This window comes from Dermochelys coriacea, chromosome 13 (assembly GCF_009764565.3).
Source record: "Dermochelys coriacea isolate rDerCor1 chromosome 13, rDerCor1.pri.v4, whole genome shotgun sequence".
In the NCBI taxonomy this organism is placed as follows: domain Eukaryota; kingdom Metazoa; phylum Chordata; order Testudines; family Dermochelyidae; genus Dermochelys; species Dermochelys coriacea.
Genome location: NC_050080.1, coordinates 3,706,182 through 3,723,644, shown reverse-complemented (window position 1 = coordinate 3,723,644; position 17,463 = coordinate 3,706,182). Strand labels below are relative to the sequence as shown.

General features: G+C 43.7%; 1 protein-coding gene across 2 annotated transcripts in view; it reads right to left on the bottom strand.

Moving 5' to 3' along the window:
* STK35 (serine/threonine kinase 35) overlaps positions 1-17,463 on the bottom strand; it is a 34,046-nt gene that overhangs the window by 3,352 nt on the left and 13,231 nt on the right. The window contains exon 3 of one of the 2 annotated variants that reach the window (XR_006275336.1): positions 5,427-5,531. The gene's annotated coding sequence lies outside the window, so the exon portion shown is untranslated. Of the gene's footprint in view, positions 1-19; positions 5,532-17,463 lie in introns of those variants that run through there. The other variant, XM_038369605.2, reaches the window with a different exon arrangement.

The window sequence follows — 17,463 nt, the reverse complement described above, 5'->3', positions numbered from 1 at the left end:
CAAAGAAACAAAACTCACGTTTCAAATTGAGTATGGCTTTTCAACCCCATCAAATAGTTTTATTCACACAAACGTCTCTTAATTTACAATGCCTCTGCCATTCATACACATCAGGGTATCCACAGTGTTCAAGGAACTTAAATACGTCTCATACCAACCCAAGTAAACCAAGTACAAAAAATATTTATATAAAGTTCACACATAGGTCCTAGATTACCAGCTTCTGTGCAAAAAAGAAAAATACAGATTTAACAACTAGTATCATGAACTAACTTTAGTTTGGAGTCTGGGTTTAAGCCTTCCCAATCTACTTAGTTCAGTAGAGAAGATGCATTAAATATCCAACCACAAATCCCCCTGGGAGCCACACCTTAGAGTTAAAAGCATTGAGATGGCAAACTGCAGAAAGATGGAATTTGTCATGTTGCAGTTAGAAGAGGCCACTTCCTACTATCCTTTCCACCCTGCCTCCCTTCCCCTTCTGACTCTAAAAAGTGTGGAAAATACTTTTAGACAAGAATGGTGTAACTGCTTTGTCACAGATTGTTTCAGGAAAGTGACGACTGTCATTTCACACTGCAATCAAATGTTCACGCTGGAAGTGGGCAGCACAACGTAAGCAGGCACCAATTTACTTAGTAAATAGCTAGCACTGTAGTGTAGAGAACAGAACAGCCTATGCAATGATTTCCAGGAACTATAGCCAGAGGTGCCAGCAGCAGATGTATTGCTTGCAACATGGAAGGAATGGATAAATATGAATGCCAAGTAATTTGCTTTGTTCAGCCACACAAACTAGTGTTGCCAAGCATCAGAAAAAATACAAGGTCCAGCTCCAGGGTACTGCAGCCAAGCCTCAAATCTGAATTGCTTCAGTACAAAGACCAGTGTCTCCAAGAAAGTTGATTGGCTGCAATGCAATGTGCAGTACACAGCTTGAAGGGAATTTGAGCAGCATGGTCTAGATCCAGCTACAGATGATGATGTAGGGGTGGATGCTGAAGAATGGGGTAAGCGCTTGATTAGCCTTCTAGAGAAAAATCTCTGAAGGGCACCAACTCAACTCCAGAGGGAAAGGGAGACTAGCTTTAAAACAAAGTGCTAAAGCAACAGTAACACCAATAGCCCCTGGGAAGGGTTTTGCCTAACATGCTTTGGCAGTGTGTTTATAGGAGGAAACCAAACAAAGCAGCAATGTGTTCCCCACTATTATGGCCTCTGTAAATTAAACTTAGTATGTTTGGATTTTTGCCCCCATTGCAGCTGGTTGTTCTCTTTGCAGCTGCACCATGTCCCTGGGCAGGCTTAAACCCAGAGTAGATACTGCATATGGAGAAGATTTACACAAATGAGGAATTCCACAAAGATGGTAACTTTTGTTAAAGTCTCTTATTGCTCCACAAAGGCTCTGAGGCCTCCTGATATGTTAAGGAGCTGGATCCTGAGGAGTAAAGGAAGACTAAAGGGGGACCACTGTCTAGCTGTCACTAGCCCCTCTGAACCCTAAACTCAGCAGCAGGAGAACACTGGGGAAGCTAGTTTGATCCCTTCTCTAACCAGCCTACTGAGCCTATCTCGGCTCCCCTCTCCTTACGGAATATGGCTGTGGTATTACAGCCAACCCAGTGTTGGTGTGATGCTGGAGGTGCAGACCTCCATTGCAGGTTGGTGTAGCTAACGCATTTCAAAGTCCTCCAGAAATGTGGCTAGTTCCCCTCACCTCCACTGTAAACAGGATATTTAGAAGTAAACAATTTTAATACAATCCTATAACATGGACAGGGCCATGTCATCTGTTCTACCAAAAACCTGGCTCATGAGAGCGAACCTCAATATCAGTGGAACTTCCTTGGTAGGAGCCCTCAACTCACCCCACTCTGGTTAGGGTTAGACCTCATAACAGCTAGAGTTGTCCCTCCAGTGTCAGTTTTAAAGTTCAGTATCAAGCATGGTCAGTCAGAAATCAGGAGACACTCTTGTAGGAATATGAGCTGCAGAGACCAGGCAGTCCTGAGCCTCCCGCTTAGCTTCCCTTTTCCCAGAAGCTGTAATTTCTCCAGCTGTAAAGCCTAATTCCAAAAATGTGTACGATGGGTGAGATGTTTCAGGCAGCAGCAGTAAGGTGGAGGAGCTGGGCAGACGGATGATGTCAAGCACAAGGAAAGAGATGCCCCTTCCCAGAAAGCTTTGTCCTTGCAAAAGCTGCAGGTGAGAGCAATTCCCTCTTTAGCTGCTGTTGCTCTAGGATGAGCCTGGACAGGGCCCGAGGATTCAGAGGTGAGGTGTGGTGAGACACCACTACCTGTAAACTGTATGACTTCCTCACTATTCTAGTGAACTTGGAGCACTCTGCAGCAAAGCCATCAACGGTAGGCAACTAAAGGAGAGAAGCATATTTAGACTGACAGAAACTAAAGACCCAACTGGCCAAAGGCTAGCAGCCCTAGAACTCTTCCTCAGAAGTATTTTCTAAATACTATAAGGCACTACGGTCTATCTAGCTAACATCAAGCTGTTTTAAAAACACATCTGCAATGCAAAAGCTGACGTGGAAACGTGAGATCTGAAGGTGGTTTGAAGTCATGGCAGGGCTGAGAGGGTGACTTTCCACTAACCAGGTGGCTAGCCACATGCTCTGCCAGCAGTGCATTTAAGTAGGGGAGTAGTCATGTCTTCACACAAGTTTCCAGAGAGGGGAAGGAAGCACTCATGGATCTCCAACAAAAAGGATTCCTTAGTACCTCCTCCATGGGTGAGGACTTGAAGCAAGTGGCACTCTGTCTGAAATCTGCCTCCTCACCACATACAGCAGTGCTGGAGAGAGCACACAGCCTCTGAGGGAGTACCAGAATTGGAAGCCTCTGGGAGGTGATGGCTTAAATATCACCGGAGGTGGTAAGCAGCTTAATTGGAAAGTTCTGAGACAAGCACTACCTAAATCAAAGCAGCTCTCCTAGGAGTCTGCCTGGAAGTCGCATTCTGTGCCATAACATCCCCCTTGGGCTTCCTTCCGGCAGGGAAGGCATGTGTGAGCGTACACAGTAAGAGCAGGTCTTCTGTCCTCTAGCAGGTCTAGCCATGGATGTAGCTATAGCAGCCAACAGTTGCAAAGCTGTACTGAGTAGCCTTGCTATTAGAGCATGGCTTCTACTGTCAGTTGTCCTATCCATGCATAGCTAGCATGGGTTAAGTGCCCAAAGAGTGTTGAAATACAAGCTTGAGACTCTCGTCCTGAGACAGGTATAGTTAATACAGTCTTGGACTTGGGGGAAAGAGCCTCTGCCTGGAGGAAGCAGCTGGCCGCCTGATGTAGACAGTCACATGGAAGACAAGTTCTATTGTGAACAAGAGTGCAGGCGTATTGGGGTGCTTCTAAAGAACATGGGTCAGGAAAACAGCAAGGAGGATGGAAAAACAACTTGGGCAGAACAGCACGTAAGCCTGTGTTATGTTTCAATGTACCATGTGACTGATGAGGGGCTTCCAGTAGTGAGAAAATCCACCCCTTTGTTACTCCAGAGGGGTGAGGTATCCTAGATGCCGCTACAACAGCCCCTTGCTAAGCTGGGAATTGAATGTAGACTAACTGAACTGAGGCGTTACAAAGCCAGAGAGTCCTCTGAGGTTGATAACCAAACCCAAACATCCTAACCCCAAATAACCATCTTGGGAAGAAGTGAGAGTATTCAAGGTCTGGCTGTGACTTTCCACAGCACAAAGAAGCATCTCAGTGGGGGTGCAGGAAAGGGGGACTGGGTCCCATTCCTGGACTTGTGCTGTGCTGGTTACTCTCTGTGTGAAACCTTCAAAACACAAGGTGTTCAATCAGGTGGTGGGAAGCACATAACTACAACTCATTGCTACTGCTCTGCTATTCCCCTAATGCACAGCACAACCTTCCTGGTAAGGTGCCACCCAAATCTTCTCTGGTCACTGCATTCAACCTCAGCAGAGGTGTCGAGGCTTACAGGTTAAAAAACAAACAAACTAGACACCATCCTTAATCTAGCCCTAATGGAGTTATTGCGTTCTCATTCACTTTTATGGGATTGTACAGCATACTGAATAGACAGACAAGTAGCAAGTGGGTGCACAAAAATGTCAGTGAAGAGAAATAAGACTGAAATGGCTGCACAGACAGCAGGCATGTTGGTACTGTAAAGATCCTGTATGATCAGGTCAGCAGGGCCCTTCTCTAATTGTGAAGCCAGTCACATCCTACCACAATGACAGTGGAATACTTAGGTAACTGGGTGAGAGAGATTTAGTCTGGAAGCACAACTTGTGCCTCCTAGACCTGTATTCCAGCAGGGGTTTGTAACAGTTTGGGAAGACATTTCTAGTATGTTTAAGAAATCACAGGGTAAGAAGGATGCTGTGCTTTACATCGAGCAAGGTCTAGAGCTACCAAAACCATCACACAGAGTCAGCCCCAGAATGTCAGTGCGGCTCCAAATGCAGGCCAGGAAACTAAGTATTAACTGGTCAGCTTGTGATTCCCACCTCCTTACCCCTGCCCCTTACATCCTGCTGAGGCATAACTTTAGTGCACAAGCCTGACCAGCCTTCTCTTTGCCCTTTGCAGGCCACAGTTATCACACAAAGGGCAAACAGTCTTCTGCAGGAGCCTTGAAACCATACAGTGAGTGACTTGCTGTCAGGGCCCCCTACCTCCAATACTGCCAAATCCTTCACAGCTGAAGTTTGGAACAAGTGACTTCAGATCTTTTTTTCAGTTACTTTCTGCTTTTGTCATATACATTCACCCTACAGTTCAGTTGGTCACCTGAAAATCTGTCCCATCCACTCCACAGGCCGATTACAGAATTAGGCTCTCAGTTGCCAAATTCCACAGATGACTTTTTTTATTTGGGTGGGGAGCTCTTTCCACTACAGCACCAATCTTGCTTAATCAATTTCTTTTCCATCTTGTTATTTTTGCTACCCTACTCTAATGTCACTTGCTTTATAACCTGGGCAGCACCTGCCTGTTAAGGAGCCATCTGGTTCTGAGCCACATGACTGTCTGTTTCCAACATGGGGCTTCAAAGACCTTACTTTTTCTACAATCTCCCAACTACAGAGCAAGCCCAGTGAGCTTCCTCCCCTAGAGAAAGAATATGAATTTTAAAAAACAAACTCCGGCACATCCTGACTTTGAGCCTTGGTACTTGTCAGCAGTTGAGGGAATGCTTTGCAGAGATTCTAAATCCAATCAGTGCTGGTAAAAAGACACAGGTTTTTCCCAGAAGAACCTGTAGCATTCTAGTTGAATAACAAGGCTGAAACAGTGGGGGAAAGGGATGGGGAGGTGGGGGGAAGAGAAACATGCTCTTCTTGATTTCATTCAATAGTCTTGTAACCAAATGGGCTGCAAAGATTCTGCTCTTCTGAAATCTCACATGACCAAAAAACCCAAAACAAACCAGAGATCCCATTGCCAGAGATCCTCCTGTCAGGTGATCTTCAATACCATCTGCTTCCCTCTGTGCATGTAAGTAATGGAGATTGTAGGTCCCTGGTAAATAAGCCTAGAAAAAAAAATAAAAAACAGAGGTCAGATATTGCCATTGTTTCACTCACTGGTCTAGGGGCTGTACCTGGAAAAATGTAATGTCCTGAAAGCCTCTCCACTGGCTGGCAAAATGGCTCGCCCTGACACAATGAGAGATATCGGATCTTTCAAATCCTCTCATTCTGCTCACCTTGCTTTCCCACCTCCCAGCATTTCACTTGCACCATTTTTACCTGCCAGTTGCTGAAAGATTGTAAGAATTGGAGATTAAGACTTCACACCGACTGGAATCAGCTATTTCAGTTTGCTTTCATCTACTGTAAAGCAATGGCTTCTAATGGCATAAAACAGTAGTTGCTTAAAAAAAAGAATCAGACTATTTCAACTGGGAAGAGAAAAGTAAAATGGTAATAGAGTGAATGGATTCTGAGATCAGATGCTTGTAACTCGCCATGGGTTGAACTGACTATAGATACCACTGTAGAGAGATTTAAGTATATAAGTACTTGCTTCCAGTCCTGATTAGTCTGAAATATTGGTCTTTAAAACTCACACATCCTTCAGCCTAGCAATGTTCTTGTCACTGATCCAGGACTGGCTATAGCAGGTCTGGACCTCAGAATTTTGTTTTCCTTCTCCAAAACATAATCAAAACATATATAATCAATGTATAAATCTTGGCAACATGCTATTTATACATGCCCAAACTGTGTTCGATAACTGAGATCAGTCACTTAACCATGGATAACACCACATTTATATTTAAATAATGTAGCTACATCCTAAAAGAGGTCTGCCATGGTGTGCTGGATGAGTATCTATTAAGACATGAAAGCACATTTTCCTGAGGCTCCATATGATGTGCTCATGAGCATGCCCATTTAAAAACACTTTCAACTGTGCGTACACATGTCCAACTAAAGGAGAAACAGTGTGGATGTCGCACTCGGATATGAACGTCTTCAATTCACTAACAGTGAGAAACCATCTTAGGCTTCTCAAGTTGTTGTGCTGGAGGCAATTAAAAAATCCCCTTTGCTGTACCCACATTGAGAAACTCAAGAGGAGCAGAGACTGTTTCTTATTGGCTGTGAATGTTAACTCTCAGGGATGTTAGTTTCCATCTCTGTGTGCTAATTGCTATGGTCTGCTAGTTAGCTCACTCATGCGACTTACAGAACAGAATGGGGAGTCAAGTTTCGAAGGGGCTAGATTGGCAACATGAGAAAGTTCATATGCCTTCGTTCCATGTTTAACTTGTAACTAGTTGCTAGAGGTCACACGCTTTATTACTTCTGCAGGCCAAGTTCATTGCACACACCTGTCTAGTCCTCCCACAAGCTGATGTCTGCACTAACCCAATGCCAAGTGCATTCCCTGACATTCTGAAATTGACTGGATGTGGTGTTCAAAAGTTATGTTACATCCCAACAGAGAAATGCCATCATGTTGAATGTAGGATCTCACTTTGCTCAGCCAGTAATACTGGAGGCTGATACTCTTTACTGCTGGTGTAAGTAGGGTTGCCAACCCTCCAGGATTGTCCTGGGGTCTCAAGATTAATCTTTAATTAAAGACTGTCATGTGATGAAATCTCCAGAAATACATCCAACCAAAACTGGCAAACCCTAATTGTAGATCAAGCTCATTGCGTGTATCAGGAGCTCCTTGCATCCCTTCATTCTGCACCACTCTCTGAAATCTTGGAATTGATCCAATGCAGTGTTCAAAAGTTATACGGACAAGCGGAGAAATGTCATGTGTAGTATAGGGCCTTGCTTTTGTTTGGCCAATCCCATCAAGCTACATTTCTCCAAGACAAACTCCGGGTATGGTGGCAATGAAGTAAATGGGAGTTTACTCCCCCCTCCAATGAGTGAAATCAGTTCCCCACTAAAACAGTGCTGCTGACTTAATAGTGACAGAATTAACCTGTTGAGGAAAGTTGGTTACGCCCCAGAAAATCACTGAAATCCCTTTATGTACTAAGAAATCTTGTTAAAGAATAAACTTCTTAAGGGAAGAAACCTCCTCTCCTGGTGCTTGAAGCAGAGTGGATTGATTTAAAATCAAACCAATTTAAATCACTCAGCTTTAATCATGATTTAAATTGGCAAGCAGGAAGCCTTGGCTTAAATCAATTTAAACTAAAAAATACAAATGCAAAACAAGATTATCTTCCTAAAGAAAAACTGATTCTCACTGATTGGTAACCATTAAAACATGTTGACTTGCAACTAAATATAGTCTTTACACTAAATTTTTATTTCTTTTTGCTTACCAGGACAACACATTGTATCTAGACACATTTATTTAAGCAGTCATATAGTTTAACATAATTTATTCAAGCATAAGCTTTCGTGAGCTACAGCTCACTTCATCGGATACATGTGAAGTGAGCTGTAGTTCACGAAAGCTTATGCTCAAATAAATTTTAGTCTCTAAGATGCCACAAGTACTCCTTTTCTTTTTGCGAATACAGATTAACACGGCTGCTACTCTGAAACCTGTAATTTATTCAGATTCTTAATTTTCACTTTTTTTATTATGTTAAAATTCTGAATGATACTTATTTACTAAATATTTTTTAAACTTGTGATTAGTGTCAAGCTCTATTTGGATGGGAACTGGAATTTAATAAATGTGCAGAAATTTTTTTTTTAAATTAAATAAAACTACCTCAAATGTGCTTAAGACGGGGGGGGGGTTATCAAAACATATTTTGCATTTAAAACCAACTGATTTATTAAACAAAGGAAGTATTATATGTAGTTTGTGAACTGAAGTGATTGTTTCTGGTCATCATGTCTTTCAGGATTTTAGAACTAGTAGATCTTATGCTCTCACACCTAGTTTTTAGTCTTTGATTGGAAGAGGAAAAAAAACCTTTCTGCTTTTTCAATTCCCAATTGGTTTCTTAACTTTGAAAGAACTAGTCATTGAACTAACTTGGTTGAATAAACTGAAATGAAGAAAATATTGTCTATAGCTGTCGAAGAGGTCACTACTGACAACAACCAGTTTAGCACTTCAACAAACTCTGGTTCCAGCTACTTTGCCAGTGACCTTCCAGCAATTCAGTGCTGACTTTCTTTAAAATTTTGGCAGAAAACATGTACAGCTTGAATTTTTTTATTATAATAGATTAGAGTAAATTTAGGCCTTAACGTAGGTTGTCAAATGTTAATAGGTTGATTTTTTTTTAAAATACATATATTTAAATAAATCAATTTAATCTATTTTTATCCACCTTGGCTTAAAGCAGTGAAATGGGAATGTATTTATTAACTATGCTTTCTAGGAGAGTACAGATGAGAGATGCTAATCAGAATAGTGTGCACGTGGATTGACCAGATAAACTTTCACTACAAAGACACAGCATTCTGCCATGGGCAAAGGCACCTGGAACATCAGGAGCATGTTTCTTAAAGGAAGTTACACAAGAAAATTTTCCAGAATGTTTCTCTTACGCTGCAGCCTCATAAGCAGGATCGTATGACTCTTCTGTTTGAGTTTCACTGGAACCAGAGCATCTCCAGAAGAGATCCCGCATTTAAAGCACTCGAGAGATTTCACCAAGTTCAAAGTTTCCCAACATAACTTTTGACAAAAGGAGAGCTGAATTGATGCACACTGTTTTGAGGGGGTAGGTGCAAGAGTTTTTAATCCCTCCACTGATGACACTTACAGTCTTAATTCGCTAAAAATGTTCACGAGGGCATCAACAGCATATCAATTACTACACCGAGACCTGGTGCATGCAGTTGGGAGTTCTTGTCCACAGTGCCCAGCACAGGAGGGCACCCATGGCACAGGTCACACTGAAATAGTGGGAGATGGCATGGGGGCAGTCCTGCAAAGGCCATGAGTCGGTTATTTTTGGTAGCAGAGTGTTCTTACTAATGTGGGGGAGGCAGAGATTAACCTGCAGCTTGTCACATTAATCACATTATCTCTCCTGCATGGGACAAAAGGGCACGGAAGAGGTGGGGAAAGGAGTTAATCACTATCTTAGTTTGCTAGGTTCTACATCATGCTGCTTAAGTGTATACAGAAACAAAGCAACCTAATTTCCTTCTCTGATAGGGTTACTGGATGAGGGAAGAGGGCAGAAGCAGTAGATGTAATATAGCATGATTTTAGTAAAGCTTCTGACACAGTCCCACATGGCATTCTCAGAAGCAACCTAGGGAAATATGGTCTAAAGGAAATTACTAGAAGGTGGGTGCACAACTGGTTGAAAGGCCGTACTCAAAGAGTAGTTATCAAGGGCTTGTTGTCAAACTGGTAAGGTGTATCTAATGGGTCCTTCAAGGCTCTGGCCTGAGTCTGGTACTATTCAGTATTTTCATTACTAACTTGAATAATAGAGTGGAGAGGATGCTTCTAAAATCTGCAGATGACACCAAGATGGGAGGGGCTGCAAGCACTTTGGAGGAATCAACAAATTAACAAAATGAAATTCAGTAAAGATAAGTGCAAAAATCCCCACTTAGGAAGGAAAAATCAAATGCCCAACTACAAAATGGGGAATAACTGGCTAAGGGTAGTACTGCTGAAAAGGATCTGGGGGTTACAATGGATCACAAATTCTGAGTCTACAATGTGAAGTTGTGAAAAAGGCTAATATCTTGCTAGGGTATATTAACAGGAATGTTGTATGTAAGACATTGGAGGTGTCCTGCTCTACTCAGCTGTGGTGGGGCCTCAGTTGGAGCACTGTGTCCAATTCTGGGCACCACATTTTAGGAAAGATGTGAATAAACTGGAGAAAGCCCAAAGGAGAGTTATAATAATGATGATAAAAGATTTAGAAAACCTGACCTATGAGGAAGGGTTTTTTAAAAAAAAAACAAAAACTGGGCACATTTAGTCTTCAGAAAAGAAGACTGAAGAGGGACCTGATAAGTCTTCAACTATGTATTGGGTCGTTAGAACTATTAGGGCAGTTAAGCTCTGGAACAGGCTTCTGTGGGAGGCTATGGAATCCCCGTCATTGGAGGTTCTTAAGAACAGGCTGGATAAACACCTGTCACTGCTGGTCCAGGTTTACTTTATCCTGCATCCCCCACAGAAGGATGGCCTTGATGACCTCATGAGCTCCCTTCCAGCCCTATATTTCTGTGATCCTTTATGGAATTTCCAAAAAGCCATCCCCTGGCCCAAGCACATGAAGGGGGTTGGTGAAGTTTAACAATGGCTAAAGGCTAATGAATCCAGTTCAAGTTGGTAGTGAGCAAGAGTCCTTATTGGCTAGTGGATGTCTGGGACCTGTGTGATGTGAGTATGGTTTTCTCAGACCAGTTTCCAGGAGACAAGCATCCAACCACAAAAGCAACCTGTGGCATTAATTGTAGTCATGTTGATCAGGGAAGAGATGGGATGAGCCAACCTTTCACCCCTCAAAAGGTCCCTCCAGATCAGGGTTGAGATCTTTTGGTTTAGCAATCTGGATCTTGGTCTGTTCTGAGGATAGAGAATTTTTTTTCTCCAAGAATGTCAATCTAGCACTTTAAAACTGAACTCACAAATGAAAGACAAAACAGAAGACTGCTCTTCACCGGCCTGCAGGTTATTTGTGTGACTTTGTTCAAATATACTAAGGCTGTTTAAGTTAATTAATTTAAAATTAATGGCCTTCCTTTGTTATGTTTTAATACCAGATAGGACTGGACCATAGCCAACAGCTCAACAATGAATTCACCACTGTGATAGCTTGTATAGGCCCCCACCCTGAGGGTGGAAGGGCAGTGGGACCAGCTGTGGGGAATTATTGAATTCCTTAGGAAAGAGGAAGAGAGCAGTAAGTGAGTGAATGAGCAGCTCTAGCAGAGAGCTGAGGGCAAAGCAGGGGCTGTGTGTTCTTAGGGCCATACTGAACGAAGACACATGGGACTATTTTGCTTTAGTCTGAGGTAGGTCACCTTTTTTCTGGAACTTTGAAGTGAGCTGAGGAGGAATTTATTTGGCTCTTAAAGGGGTAAGAGTTTGGGGTTGGTTGCTTGCTTCCTTACCTAGGTGTTTGTAATCCTGATTTTGGAAGATGCTGTTTGCTAATCCTGCTTTGACTGGCCGATTATAACCCCTCACCCAACTGTAAAAATTCTAAAGATCTCTCCTGAGGGAATGGAGAGTAGATGGGAGGAGTAAGGAAAAACCAGCAGTCTCCCGTTCTCTGGCCACAACCCCCAATCCCTCTGAAAGGGTGCTCCCTGAAGGTCAAGAAGCTGGTGAGACAGCATTATAGGGGAAACCAGTTCCATTTTACCTTGCATTGTGGCTGGACCTTCAGCTCTGGAGATAGTACTAGTTTGTTTGCTTTCAGAAGCCTGGTCTACGGGTTTAGCTACATTGCTGACAGGGGTGAAAAATTCACCCTGAGATACATAGTTAAGCAAGCTTAAGCACCAACATAGACAGCTGTAGGTCAACAGAGGAATTCTTCCATCTACCTAGCTACAGCTTCTCAAGGGGTGGAAATACTATGGTGACAGAAAAACCCCTTCTGTTGCTGTAATAAGTGAGCATACTACAGCGGTGAAGCTGCAGCTGTGTCACTGTAGTGTAGATGTACCAGTCTCCTGTCCTCAAAGACCGTCATTAAACTGCTTCTTTCCTAAAGGGACAGTGGGAATATAATCCTTGCCTCTACTCCTCTTTCTTCCTCTACAACTCAGTTAGTGGTTGATGACTAGCAAGCCACTTTTATTAAAAGACTGGAAGTGTCCAGAGATCTCCGCTACTAGAATGCCAGTCACTGCTAAGTGTCCTCATTTCTGTTGCAGCTGGAGAGCTGCAGAGTATGCAAGGGTACCACAGGACACCCGAAGATTGTGCTTGTCACTGCAGAGGGATCAAGACCTTAGCAATTTAGTTTTGAACATGAGGGGATGATAGATGAGAACAGACCTTTTGTTTTAAAGCAAGAAGCTTGTGTGTGAGATTCCTCCTCCTCCCTTCCCATGCATCTGGCCCTCAAGAGGTGTTTCCCCAATGGTGGTGTGTGTTTGGGTTAGTCTGTTTCAGCACCTAGTTCAGTAAACTGTGCTCATGAAGACAGAGGCCCACTGGAACTCTCAATTAGCTGAAGGAAATCCTGAGCAGAACACAGCTGTTAGAATACATGGTAATTAGCAACTACCTCTTAGGCCTTACTTTCTTTACCAACTCTCTTGAGAGTGCCTCTGAAACTAGATCCACGCAGCTACAATTAGCCTCTAAAAAGAATGGGGCTCAGCTGTGACTGCTATAATTAGAGAACAGATGGGGGCTACTGATCTTATGGAAAGGACTACAGTAAGGTCGAGAGAGCAGGTGAATTTCTGGCTGAGAGATGCTGGTCAGTGTATAGCCACCAGATTTCTATGCCAAGAGTTGCAAACTGGGAGCAAAAAAAAGCATATGAAGCTAGACACAAGAGAAGTGTTGCAGGAGTTCTCCATGGATAGACCCATAGAAATGGTATCCTAGTCCACACTTGGCACAAGACAGCGGGACTAAGGAGCAGCAAATCAGAGAGGAGATTAAAGGTGTCTCTGAGCAACTCTGCATAGAAATGATCAATGGGTGTCCATGGATGGCATGTTGTGAGGCAGGAGAAAAATAGTCACCTCACTTCATCCTAATGCGATTGGTGAACAGGCAACAAGACCCCAGAAAATGGTCAAGACCCTCAACGGACGTACTCCAGGGGAAAAGTGAACTTCTCCACTCCTTTCTCAGAATTAAGATGAGAGTTAGCGGCTGAAAGATGAGGTAGTGTAAGGAGTGGTCTAGTCTGCTAGAATAAGTCAGTTTCAGTGACAGACCACCTTTGTTGGGCACTGAAATCCCAACAAATCATTACCTGCCCGCTATTCCACACATGCTCCCACCTGCACAGTGTTCTTTTCAGTCAGACCACTCTTCAGTCATTTGTAATTATGTTAACAGCCATAGCAGCTCCTCCACTGGCTCATTCCCTCACCTAGCCCCTCTCACTGCTGTGCTAGTCAAAGGCTAGAAGCTACACCAGAGCACCAATAGGAGCCCTCCTGATTAGATTGGGATGCTAGCTCTGCTACTGCTATGGCTGAACACTTGTTTAAAAGTAGACTCTCAAAGCTGTAAAATCCACAGATTTATGTGGCTTGCCTTGAAATTTGCTGCACCTCAGAAGGGTGCAGATAGCCTCAGTGGTCCAAGTTTGGGGGTCATGACCATAGACCACATCTAGTCTCTAGCTTTCAGTTCTCCATCTGTAAAACTGAGAAAAACAACAACACTGGCCTGAGGAGTATTGAGGATAAATATGTTAATGACTATGAGGTGTTACAGTGATAGGGGCCATGCAGCTTGCTGTTACAATGACTGTGGCTCAAGGGGACCTGCTGTTGACAATGAACCTGAGACATCCATGCATGTTGTAAGTGTGAACCTTGCCCTGGCAGAAGTCTGTGAATGATCAGTGGGCATTGTGCTACTATCTGCCTGTCAAGGGGGTTTAATATTGTGTGCAATGTGTCCTGAGTAATTCAGCTAATTTAGAAGGGCCTCTAACTACTTTCTGAAAGATTAATTACATATTCTGTGCAGCTGTGAGAATGATTGCTGGATCTGTGGCTACTCTTACACCTGCAGCATTATTAAAGGAGAGTGCCGGCACTGATTAAGGAGGATGAAACAATGATCCTGTAGTTGCCTAAACTCACTCAGTACCTAACTTTTTCCAAGTAAAATTTCCCTAAGCACCTGTGTTTCTGCCTCTGAGCACATGCACTGCTGCCTCCCCCTAGGTGACTGGACGTCTATCTCCAGCCTAAGCCACAGAGTGATGCATGAATTACAAGACAACAGGCATTCAACTGCCTAAGTCAGATACTCAGAGGCCATCTACCAGATTAGGTCCCCTTTGAAATCCGGCTGGATGAGGAGATGGTGGTCAGAGTCAGGCTCACTTCAGAAAGAATAAGAGTCTCCCACCCCTCAGGAGAGTTCTCTAGTCCTTGAGCTATGGGATATTCTGATGTGGGGCTCCCCCAATCTCTCCTGTAGAAGCTATTGCACTTTAGGTAGATAATGAGTGGTTAGAGCAGGGGGACTGGGCCCATGGTTTCCCACCTCCCATGTGGGTGCCCTGGACGAGAGAGAGAGAGAGAGAGAGAGAGAGAGAATGGGAATGACTGTCTCTGGACTATAACAGTGAGTGAGCCAGAGAGAGGGAATAACTGCAGTCCAGTAGTTAGTTAGGATACCCAATTGGGAGGCCCTGGGCCCAGTCATCCTGGGTGCTGGAACCATGCAAGCAAGAGTGGGCTGGAAAGGAGATAGGGTCAGAACTATGTGGGGGGCTCCAGCAGACCACCCTTAAAAGCTCCAATTATAGGTACTTGCATGGCCCCTATCACTGTAACACCTCACAGTCATTATCATATTTATCCTCAATACTCCTCAGGCCAGTGTTGTTGTTGTTCTCAGTTTTACAGATGGAGAACTGAAAGCCAGAGACTAGATGTGGTCTATGGTCAAGCAGGAAGTCTGTTGCAGAGCAGGGAATTGAATCCAGGTCTCCCATGTCCCAGCTCCTAACTACTAGACCAAGCCTCCTTTATGGCCCTCCTCCAATTCTGTCCTTCCCTTCAAAAGATGTCCCCCTTAACTCCATGCTATTCCCAGCACAATTCCTGCTTCCTCTCCCGCTCCTTAACAGGTGGGTCCCATGCTGATGCCTGCCTCTCCATCGGGAGGAGAGCTGAGGAGGACTGAGCAGGCTGTGCTGGACAGGCAGACACGGCAGATGATAGAGGCAGTGAAAGAACCAACACCCAGCCAGTGCATTCTGTGGCCAAGCTAATAATAGCAGAGGAGCTTGAGGCAGTGCAGGGAGAAGAGCTGGGTGCTGAGAAACTTTTTTTTAAAAGAACAATTAAATGACCAAGAGTTTAACCCAGGGTTCAGGTTACCTCATGACCTTTCCTAATGTGGAGAGGGGCTACACAAAGACCTCTGAAAACCAGGATAAACAGTTAAGATACACAGCACTGCAACCTTAACTCTGCCCCTCTGAAGTTGGCAACAGCCACTGGGAGTTATCTGCATGCACTTCTGTTGCATTCACTGTGATAGATATAGCCCTATTGAATGGTGGAGGGATTAGCTACAGCAGCTTGACAAAGCTGTGATTGTGATGGGGTGATCTAGGGAGTCTGAGATCCACTCCCTCCTCACCCTGTGTGTGATCCAAGGACAGAGGTGTATGCATATCTTGAGGGATGCAATATGCCTCATTTCAGTGCTGCACAGGGATTGTCAGCAGTGAGGGGGAATAGGAGCGAACTATGGGTTTAATGACAGGTAAGTGAAAGCATAACGTTGGATGGAATGCAGTCCGTAAGGGCGAAGGGCTTGTAAAATGTGGTGGTTTCTGTGCTGCAGGCACAGTGTGTGGGGTGTAGGCAGCTCTTGTTCAGTACATGTCAGCTAAACAAGTTTTTGCTGTAGCAAAGGGAAAGTGTTAGACTTAGTCCCATGCTGCTCATGTGGCCTATTCGCTGAGTGTTCTACACTAGCTGCAGGGGCTGGACACCAACATGTGTGTTACGGGAATATTACAGCATCACTCAAAGAGGGCAAGATTAAAATTGTATAGGTGTTTTTTTTTTTTAGCTCTATATTTCCTGTTTTCAGAGGTTTAAGTTTAGCCACTACCCCCTTCTGGAAGGGCTCAAGGCACTACCTGGCAACCTTAAACTTTCTGGACATGTGGTAGTTGTGGAATACCCAGTGCTAACAGCTCTATACAGCCCTCCGACCACAGTTCAACTGTTCTAAAATAACACTTTCCATTCTCAAAGAAGAGCAGCTCTTGCAGCAGTTTTGGGAGAGCATTAATCAGGATGTTTATAGCTTTTGAAAAGTAAGTTATGCAAGATCACTCTAGGGGGACCAAAGCCTCAACTATCAGAACAGCACAGGAAAGATCTTGCCTTTACTCCTCTTATGATCTGCTTATTTCTATAGTTAAGGTTACTAGAACCACTGTGATAAGAAACAAACCAAAATCTATGAGATCTTACTTGTGTGTGCTCTTCCCCACACCATCACTCACTTGATCAGAGTAATGTCTCTAGGCAACTCATCCCTGCCAGAGTGCCCTAGGTTCCTGGCTGTATAAATATTTAACTACATCCAATACTATATTGATGTCCAAATATAAATAACTTGCCTAACCTGTAACCATAAGGGGTGGTTTGCTGCCACAGTTAATACAGGGAGAGGGAAGTCTGCCGTGTACATATTCCACAGTGGTCACAACACTAGAATGCAGTGCACAACTGGGAAAAGGGGGAACTGATACCACTGTCTGTGATCAAGCAGTACATTCTTTCACCAAAATACAGAACAGGATAACTGCAGAGTGAACAAGGAAGGAAATCCTATATGTCTCTAGCCACAAGGCTACTATGCCTAGGCTACTTCTGCCCCTTTAGTGTTGCTCTGCACCAAGGAACGTGGCAGAATCACACCCACAAGATGGAATGTGCATTAATGCTGACAGTTACTTACAAGTAATATTATCCAACCACTTTCATGCTTACAATCAGCCTCCCCCTTAAGGCATGAAGAGGTTAAGTACCTGCTAATGTGTAATGCAAGTGCAGTAACCATGCTAAACACCTACAGGAATCAAGGGATTAACCTGAGGTCACCCACCCGGATCAAACAGCTCAGTTTCTGGTTGTACTAGAATGACTTCTGTATCACATACCTAGAAAGGGAAAGATTGTATAGATTGTGCATAAGGCCTTAGGTAACAGTGACAGGACCCTCCAGAAGCTGGGGTCCTGTGAAAGCCTTATCCCTTGTGTCTACTCAAATGAGGAGGAGAAAAAAATTCCTTTCATTTCAGTGAAATATGCATATAAAAATTGCAGGGAATGCCTTCTACTCTTACAGACAGGTTTCAGAGT